This window comes from Lactuca sativa, chromosome 9 (assembly GCF_002870075.4).
Source record: "Lactuca sativa cultivar Salinas chromosome 9, Lsat_Salinas_v11, whole genome shotgun sequence".
NCBI classification, from domain to species: Eukaryota; Viridiplantae; Streptophyta; class Magnoliopsida; order Asterales; family Asteraceae; genus Lactuca; species Lactuca sativa.
Window position 1 is genome coordinate 67,259,451 of NC_056631.2, and position 9,285 is coordinate 67,268,735.

General features: G+C 34.1%; 1 long non-coding RNA gene across 15 annotated transcripts; it reads right to left on the reverse strand.

The window, feature by feature from the left end:
• Positions 1-3,173: 3,173 nt before the first annotated feature.
• Positions 3,174-8,994, reverse strand: LOC111901599 (uncharacterized). 15 transcript variants are annotated; one of them, XR_006187007.2, is made up of 18 exons: positions 8,315-8,993; positions 8,090-8,238; positions 7,712-7,898; positions 7,204-7,440; positions 6,822-7,120; positions 6,604-6,756; positions 6,231-6,514; positions 5,791-6,129; positions 5,591-5,711; positions 5,410-5,484; positions 5,161-5,332; positions 4,940-5,084; positions 4,745-4,833; positions 4,534-4,655; positions 3,934-4,071; positions 3,653-3,779; positions 3,516-3,572; positions 3,174-3,398 (listed from the first exon to the last, which is right to left on the reverse strand). It is a non-coding gene; the product is annotated as an uncharacterized LOC111901599 (long non-coding RNA). The 15 variants fall into 15 exon arrangements; XR_006187013.2 differs by having other exon boundaries at positions 6,231-6,428; positions 8,090-8,994; XR_006187012.2 differs by having other exon boundaries at positions 6,244-6,514; positions 8,090-8,994.
• Between the last annotated feature and the right edge of the window lie 291 nt (positions 8,995-9,285).

Below are 9,285 nucleotides of genomic sequence, written 5' to 3' on the forward strand. Positions count from 1 at the left end.
GCTGAAGTTGAGTATACCGCAGCTGCCTCATGTACTTCTCAAGTGATATGGATTCAAAGTCAACTTAGAGATTACGGGATTAATATGAAGAGGATCCCCTTATATTGTGACTCTGAAAGTGCTATTCTCATATGCCACAACCCAGTGCAACATTCCAAGACGAAGCATATAGCACTGAGGTATCATTTCATAAAGGATCATGTAGAGGATGGGAATGTGGAAGTTCATTTCTTAAGATCATCTGATCAACTTGTTGGTATTTTACGAAGGCGCTACCAGAATCGTCATTCAATCATATTTTACAAGGGTTTGGAATTATAGAAGCAGACTTTGTTCCGAAACCAGCTTCGCATTAGAATAGCTTTGACTAAGTTCTGAATGGTTTCGAGCCTTCAGAGTCACTCGAAGTCTACTGGTCACACTACGAATGGGTCCGAGCCCTCAGAATAACTTAGAGTCTACTGTTTATTTGGTGATTCGGAACTCTATGTATCCTTTGTATATTAAGTCTCTTCTGTCTAATTCAGAAGTTACTGTACAAAAACTCAAAAATACAAAAATATTTAATATATTTTCTATTTTTCATTTCTTTTCAGAAAATTCAAAAATCCAATAATATTATATCTTCTTTTATGTTCTTATGTTTTAAAATTCTTTTCAGAAAAAAAAATTTAAAATACCCAAAAATATCAGATAATTGAGAAGCTTCAAAGAACATATTCTTCATAATCCTAATTCAGAAAGATGGGGAAGGTAGACAACTCCGAATTTTTGCACTAGTTAAGTGTCCCTAGAAGCATGATGATGCATGTTGACCAAAGCCTCTAAGACTATATGTTTGAAGCTTTAATGAATCGATAATATCAACCATTTCTTCCAAAATAGGCCATAAATTCACATAAGTCACTGAGCTACCTTACTCTTCTCACATTGAGTTAAGAGTTCACTGCTTGGTCATTCATTATAGCAGAGGTACATCTTTATCTTTGGAACCACCTCAAAAATTTTCTCCATCATTTTCACGTTCATAAACGTAACCCTCGAGACTCTTAGCTATTACCACTGAGGTTTACGGTTACAAAACATCCGTATTTATGATCTTAAAATTGTTATCACCACGATTTGAGTGAAACCCAAAATCCGAAACCAGTTTTTGAATTGACGGTGAACAATCAATATGCTCTAGATATCTTCACCACTGAATTGACGACTAAAACCTTTACGATTTGTACCTTTCTTATTTACGAAAAGTTCTCAACCCAATACTTTTCTTCCGAAAAGATCCAGTTTTTTTCTTGAGATCTCTATATTATCCATCTACTTAAATAATTCCAAAGCATACTTGTTATTATGGCTACACTGGTCAGACAAGTACTTCTTCCATACTTTTGGAATTATGTTGAGTTTTGGAATTTGGTTGAAGATGAAGCTACCCTTAAGCCAAAATGAAAAGAAGCCTTTCACTATTTCTCAAACAAGCAGATGATCGTAATTCAACGGGATGCCACACAAACACTTCCGAGTCTCTCTTGGCTCCGAAGGAAGAGATCGTTACCCGGGAACAAACTGCTTTTATATCGATTTATAATTGAAATCACATATTCCTAGTTATAAATTGCTTTATTTCTTTTTCTTTGGCACACTCTTGCATGAAAATCATTGTGATTTTTCAAAAGTCTGGTTCTTAATTCCAAATGATTACTTTCTATTCGCAGAACAGTTTATGGTGATTATAATTTCATTATGAATGTGCATAATTGAAACGGTGGTATAAAAGGGATAAGATTTCAAAAAGGCGCATTATCATTTCAAATCCCTAACATCACGTGTGGTCAGTTGTAATGCCGCTTAACAACACAACTGTCACATCCATCACGACTACTTTATCGGGATATGGAAACGTCAAGCATGATTTTCTCTCACCTATCATGACGTATAAAAGGGATATTTTGATGGTTTTGCTTTCTCTCACCACAATCAAAGCACTCAAACACCCGGCAAAAAACCCGTTCTACTCTCTTCATTGTTCATCATCTTCTCCATCAGTTTCCATGGTTGATTCGTCTGAAACTCCATCAGTTGCTAAACAAACTGCTTCGACCGCTGAAGTTGAGTATACTATAGCTGCCTCATGTACTTCTCAAGTGATATCGATTCAAAGTCAACTTAGAGATTACGGGATTAATATGAAGAGGATCCCCTTATATTATGACTCTGAAAATACTATTCTCATATGCCACAACCCAGTGCAACATTCCAAGACGAAGCATATAGCACTGAGGTATCATTTCATAAAGGATCATGTAGAGGATGGGAATGTAGAAGTTCATTTCTTAAGATCCTCTGATCAACTTGTTGGTATTTTATGAAGGCACTACCAGAATCGTCATTCAATCATATTTTACAAGGGCTTGGAATTATAGAAGCAGACTCTATTCCAAAACCAGCTTCGCATTAGAATAGCTTTGATTAAGTTCTGAATGGTTCCGAGCCTTCAGAGTCACTCGAAGTCTACTTGTCACACTACGAATGGGTCCGAGCCCTCGGAACGACTTAGAGTCTACAGTTTATTTGGTGATTCAGAACTCTATGTATCCTTTGTATATTAATTCTCTTCTATCTAATTCAAAAGTTACTGTACAAAAACTCAAAAATACAAAAATATTTAATATATTTTCTGTTTTTCATTTCTTTTTCAGAAAATTCAAAAATCCAATAATATTATATCTTCTTTTATATTACTATGTTTTAAAATTCACTACTAGAAAAACAGACTTTTACGACGCTCATTGCGCGTCGTAAAACGCTCAGACGACGCGCAAATGCGCATCAAGAAAGTCCCTGTCATAAAGAGAGACGACGCGCATTTACGACGCGTATTTATGACGCGCATTTACGACACGCAGTTATGACACGCAATACGTATCAAGGAAAGCCCTGTCATAAATGAAGACCACACGCATTTATATGTCGTAACCTTACGACGCGCGTGTTTATGACACGCAATGTGTATCAAGGAAGCCGCTGTCAAGAAAGGCCATGTCATAAATGAAGATGACACACATTTTTGCGTATCATAATTTTAAATGTTAAAAAAAATATTATTTACAGATTTACTGATTTTCAAATTAAATTTACATTTAATGTCTCATAACAAAAAATAAAATACCATATAGTAAAATTACAATCCATTGCATAAAATTTATTGTCATACAAATAACAAACTTTATTTCATATTCATACATATGATTACATTATTCATTAAAAAAAACATATACATACATCTTCCCCTAAAATGTTGTTACATGATGTTAGCCACTTCATTGATGGATCACCAAGAGGAAAACCAACAACTACCCTAAAATGTTCCATGATGTGCCCATACTTATGTCCTGTAACTTTAAACATTTAATAAAGTAAAATACCTCCTAAAAATAAAATTGCACAAGAAACAACACATCATAATGAGAAATTACTAACATGAATGGAAGAAGTAAACTATAAATTTGTTTTACCAAGAGTGGCATGGACGATCAGGTGCTACAAAGTTTGTCCAAGCTGCCAAACAAAGACTGCATGCAAACCAAAACATACATACACTATAAATTTAATTACCATACAAATCATATTCATACATACGAGTTTGTTTTACCTTTTTTGCCTCATATCTTTATTTTTTTTATTCTTATTAGCCATGGAGTGTTGGTGTTTTCTTTTCTCTCGTTCAATCAACCCTTTGTTTTACTTTGAAAAATTAACAATTTCCCTACCAATTGACTCTGCATCAAACAGAAAAAGTAAGTCAATCAATAGTCAATGGTCAATACCAACTACAAGTTTTTACTGAAGTAACCTGACACCATAAATACTTTGGTTTAATGAACATGAACATGTATGTATAAAAGTCCCAATTGAAGTACTTTGGTCTAATACCTCCATTTCTACTAAGTGTCCAATCATTATTTGTGAAGGTTGAAGACCTTCAAACAAAAAACTCCCAACAATGTCATTAATGTGCATCTTAGGAACAGGGAACTGTTGTAGTTCATGCACTAGACAACTCTGGCTAATCTGAAATATTTCCCAAATATTTATTTATTCTGAATTATAAAAAAAGAAAAAGAAAAAGAAAAAAAGATAATACTTTTAGTAATTCATTGTATACAAATCTAGCACATTGAAGACAATGATCCAACAACCGAGCTATTTGTCTTCGAACCAAAACTTGAAGTGCAACCTATATATATATATATATATATATATATATATATATATATATATATATATATATATATATATATATATATATACATACACATATATATGTGTGTGTGTGTGTATATATATATATATATATATATATATATATATATATGTATTAAAGGGTTAAATTATTAATATAAATAAATAAATAAATAAAAATTTAAACCTCTGGCACGAATAAAGCGGATCATTGTTTTCTTTTTCTTGAATTTTGTGCAAATGGATCTTTGATACATGAAAAAAAAAGATGAAGGAAAGATAGAGACACACCTGTAGGGCTTCATCCAATATATTGAGTGTCTTGCTATGTTAAATGTAGAAGAAAAGTCATCTACACAGTATCTCCATTTGTCATCAGGTATTTTCCAAAGTCGATCAAACAGATATAAGAGCTGATTTAAGTTAAAGAAGATACAAAACATATTTCTATATCATAAAAAACAAGAAAGATTAAGCAAAACAACATAACACAGAAGGATACAATTGCTTGTTTTGCTATAACCAAATCTGAACTTCCACAAAGAAACAAAATGTCAATAGCTGATCTCAGGTAAGTTACCAAATCTTGAACTGAAGTGTTAAATTAGGTGGAAAAATGGAAATGAAAGGTCAACAACAGTATAAAAATTAGGTGGAAAATGGAAATGAATTGAAATTTTTTGTTTTTTATTTTTACTTTTGTTGTTGTTGTTGTCGTCATCATCATTATCATTGATGTCCATAATGCCTAAATCGTCCTCGTTTGTTTTATTGCCATCTGCAGGACTTCCTGGTTTAGCGAGTGCAGAAACTCCAAAGCACATGAAGTGTGAAAAAAGGAACTATGTGAAGGAAATAAATCGATTTAGAAACTTTATTCTAAAATAAACCAAAAAAATGAAGAATTATATTAATAACCTCATCAACAAGGAGTGGGATAATATGGTGAGCATTTTGGCATAAGCTTCAGAGCAGTGGAAGTATCTGCATTGTTTACATTTTGATTTGAACCAGTTGAACCTTCGAGCAAAACAGTTGGATTTCTTGATGCTTTTGTAATTGCTCTAAACTCATTAGCAAATTCACGTGCCTAAAAAAAGAATGTTTAACTTTTTTAATATTTATTTATATTTGTACGTATGAATTATACTAATTAGTTGAACATACCTCACGCCTTAAAAGTAGATTAAGAGAGCTGCAATAAGCTTTCCTCAAAGGACCTAAACAATTTTTGTCAAGACTCTGCATATAATAAATAAACATAATTTTAACACAAGTTCATTTTTCATATAAAATATTGTTTTAAAGTTTTGTCAAGACTGGCATTTTTTATATAAAATATTGCTACCAATTGTAATCGTGTTTTCATTGCTAGAAAAGTCTTTGTTGACTTCTGCATTTACAGTTGTGTTGGTCAACGACTTAACAATGTGTAGTATAATACAGTCAATGTGTCCCACTTGTCATTCCTATTACAATAATTAATTAATTAATCAACATAATTACTTTAAAAGATTAATTTTGTATATAACAAAATAAAGAGCTCACAGGGTGAAAGCAGCAATAAGATTTGGAATAGAGAAGCTAATTCCAATGTTGTATTTGGTGAAATTTTCAGTTTTGGTGTCAAATGAAACATCGGTTCTTGAGCCAAATTTGGTCCCCACCACACCAGAAAAGTTGACTATTGGGTTTGCGGTCAACCAACACTTGTAGTTCAATTATCTTGTTCTCAAGTCCTTTTGGTGCATATCAATTATCTTGTTCTTGAGTCCTTAGGGTATTACCTTAATGTCTAGTGGGAACTTTTGAATGATGTCTGTGAGGGTAGCATCAAGCATGTCAAAGGGTCGACCATTAAAGAGATCTTCGAGTCTCTTTTCCCATCTGTCAAGAACATGTCAAGAACAGTAATTCATAACTTCATGAAGTTTACAACAAAAAGAAAAAGTATGTCATAAATTAACATGATAAGACTGAGGGCATACTTTAGCTAATAACCTTGAACAAGAAAGCGGCTGAAGGCACCAGAACAAGAAACAAATCCAAATCCATTGGAACAAGAAACAATGGGCACCAGAAAAAGCAAGCGGCTGAAGGCGGCACCACCAGTTGGGGTTTTGGAGCGGAAAGCTTCACAGCGGTTCCTACCTCTGCTAACTCTCACTCTCAGGCAAACACAACACCTAATATACCACCAAATTACAATAATATCCTTCAAACTTCAAGCTGTAAAGTAGGAAGCAAGATTATAATGTGTTGAACCTGGCACCTAATCAATTAAATGATCACAAAAATAGTAATTACTAAATAATTCTAATTTGTACATGTTTATATAATATATAATATATAATTAATTACCTAAAAGTTAATAACAATGAAGAATTATGGGCGACCTTCAGCTGCATATTTGTGAATAATGTTCCTAGGGCGAATAGCCAGTTGATCTTCACGCTTGTCAGATTTAAGCCAGTCAGCACCAACAGTTTTTAGCAATGTACTTTCCACTGTAATCTGCTAAAAAAAAGGACAATGATTTTTACTGTTTTATAAATGGTAAAAAAATCAGTTTTTTTAACCTTTTTACGGTCTTCCAGAAAAGTTTGTCCACAGACCGGAAATAAAGAAGGTTCTGGTGACGACCAACTGTGGGCCAGATTACCAGTTTTATCTTCTGGAAGAGTGATTATGTAGTCACATTCCGATTCATCATCAAAATCAAAAAATTCATCTGAATAATGATCATCCATTTTTACAAGGTCTAAATCATTTGAAGCTTCATTATGATGCTGCATCAAACTGTCTTTCTTCAATTCTTGTGGAGTGAACTCGGTGAACAAGTAATGCGATAAGTTTGTTTTAACAAGTTCTCTTAATGCTACATATACATAGACTGATTCAGTGTAACATAAAATTTTTAAAAAATAATAATAAATAAATAAAGTTGTGTGAAGAAGCAACCTGCAACTCTCCCAAGCATTTGAATTGTGACACATTGGCCTGAAGATTTTTGCAAATAAGATCTCCAGAATTTCCAATCAATGGAAATCATGGGATTCTCCTTAGGTTTGTTGCTATTTTTGTGTATAGAGTTTTGATTGTTTTTCTTCTTTAGTTCCTTGTAATCTTGGACAAGTAAGATTTGATATTCATGATAAGCATCTGGTCCCAAAGGTGAATCAGGGTAAGCTGAGTGACCTGTCAGCAATAGCAAGAGAAAAAATTGAAATTGTAGTCCATTCAAGAATAAGAAATAAAAGCAGAAAGGATGATGATCAGGTGAAGTTATCAAATGTCGTGAAATATCTAATATTTGGGATCATTGAAGAAAGAAACTTAAGGGTTTACTTAGTTGGATGGAATTCTGGTAAAGAGGGCATTCACGTCTTTATCAAAGATATATCAAAGCAAGCATCAATAAGCTCAAATAATTACAATAGCAAGGAAATATATAATGGCAGAATATCACCTCTGAGATAGATATGTATATAGTGCATTGGGAAACACATTGAAGTGTGTAAATTGAATGTAACTGCAATGCCCTGAACAAAGATCTTTGAGAATGTTTTGTTGTTTGGTCCGCTCCATATTTGAACTTAAATAAGCAGCAGGTATATTTGCTTGTTATTGTATCCAAACACAAGATTTGATGTTCACTATAACAGATAAATGTGAATGTTCATAGGTTAAGGAATCATCAGACCATTAATTATCACCAATAAATTCATTAGTCTCGCATGTTTTGGTTCCCAAATCAGAAAAAGAATCAAATTCGTCCAACAGAAGAAATAAGCCCTAACAGTGATGAATAGGAAAAAGTAACCATTTCCAGCAACAATTATTATACCTGGTAGATAAGAAATAAGGAGCTTTGCTAACCCCTGTCGCAGCCATTAATCTCGGTATCCTCACACAGCCACACAGGGAGCATGGAGCGATCTCAGAAGTCTCACAGGTTTCGTCAATCTAGTCCCTCATCCAAGATGAAATCCGATACTGATAAGAAGAAACGAGGCCTCACTGATGATAAGAAACGAGACCCTAGTACTGATAAGAAGAAACGCGACCTCACCGATGATAAGAAGCGAAACCCTAAGGTTTTTCGAATGTTTCTTGATTTTCCAGAACAAGATAAGAACAATTGTGGTGTGGACTTACAAGTAAGGCTGTAGAGGGGTGAATAGGAGGCTAAGATCGATCCCGAGAGATGATAGAAGTTTAGCTACCCGGGAAGATGCTAAGACCGGAGAAGAACTCTTTTATGAAGTTCAGCATCACGAGCGAACCCGATAATTACCTGATGGAAAACTGAGAAGATGAAGGAAGATGAACTTCATCATCTTCATAAAGAAAGGGCAGAGATAGTTAGAGACAGCGAGGGAGGGCGGCATACGACAACAAAAAACTTCATCATCTTTTTCCACTGCCTGGCGGTGTGTGATTCGCGGTGTGATTAGGGTAAGAGGGAAACAACCATCAAAATTGACAATGCCATCTCCGAAATTGACCGGAAAGCACCTCCGTTCATCATCACCAGTAGATCCATCCCAGTCTCCCTTCTTTCTGTCACTTCTCACAATAGAGAAACAACATCCCTTCTTTCCGTCACTTCTCACAATAGAGAAACAAGAGGGGAGAGTCAATTGTGAAGATGAAGAAAAGAAGGTAGAAAAGAAAGCGGTTATTCAAAATTTTAGGGTTTTGTTTTCCCCGGTTATCTTCTCAAGGCGCGTTTCACTAAAATTATAAAGCGACCCATACAGAAGCATACACAAGACGCACGTTTAAGATAAAGCGCCCTCCATGTTTTTTATTTTTTTCTTGAGACACTAATTTAAGGGCACGCAAAAATACGTGTCCACTATCCTTCAAATTTTGGAAGTCTGACATTATTTTAAAGGACGCCCAAAAATGCGTAACGTGAATCAGCGAGTGTCATTGTTTGCGCGTCAGTAAAGGCTATTTTCTTGTAGTGATTCTTTTTAGAAAAAATTTAAAATACCCAAAAATATTAGATAATTGAGAAGCTTCAAAGAACATATT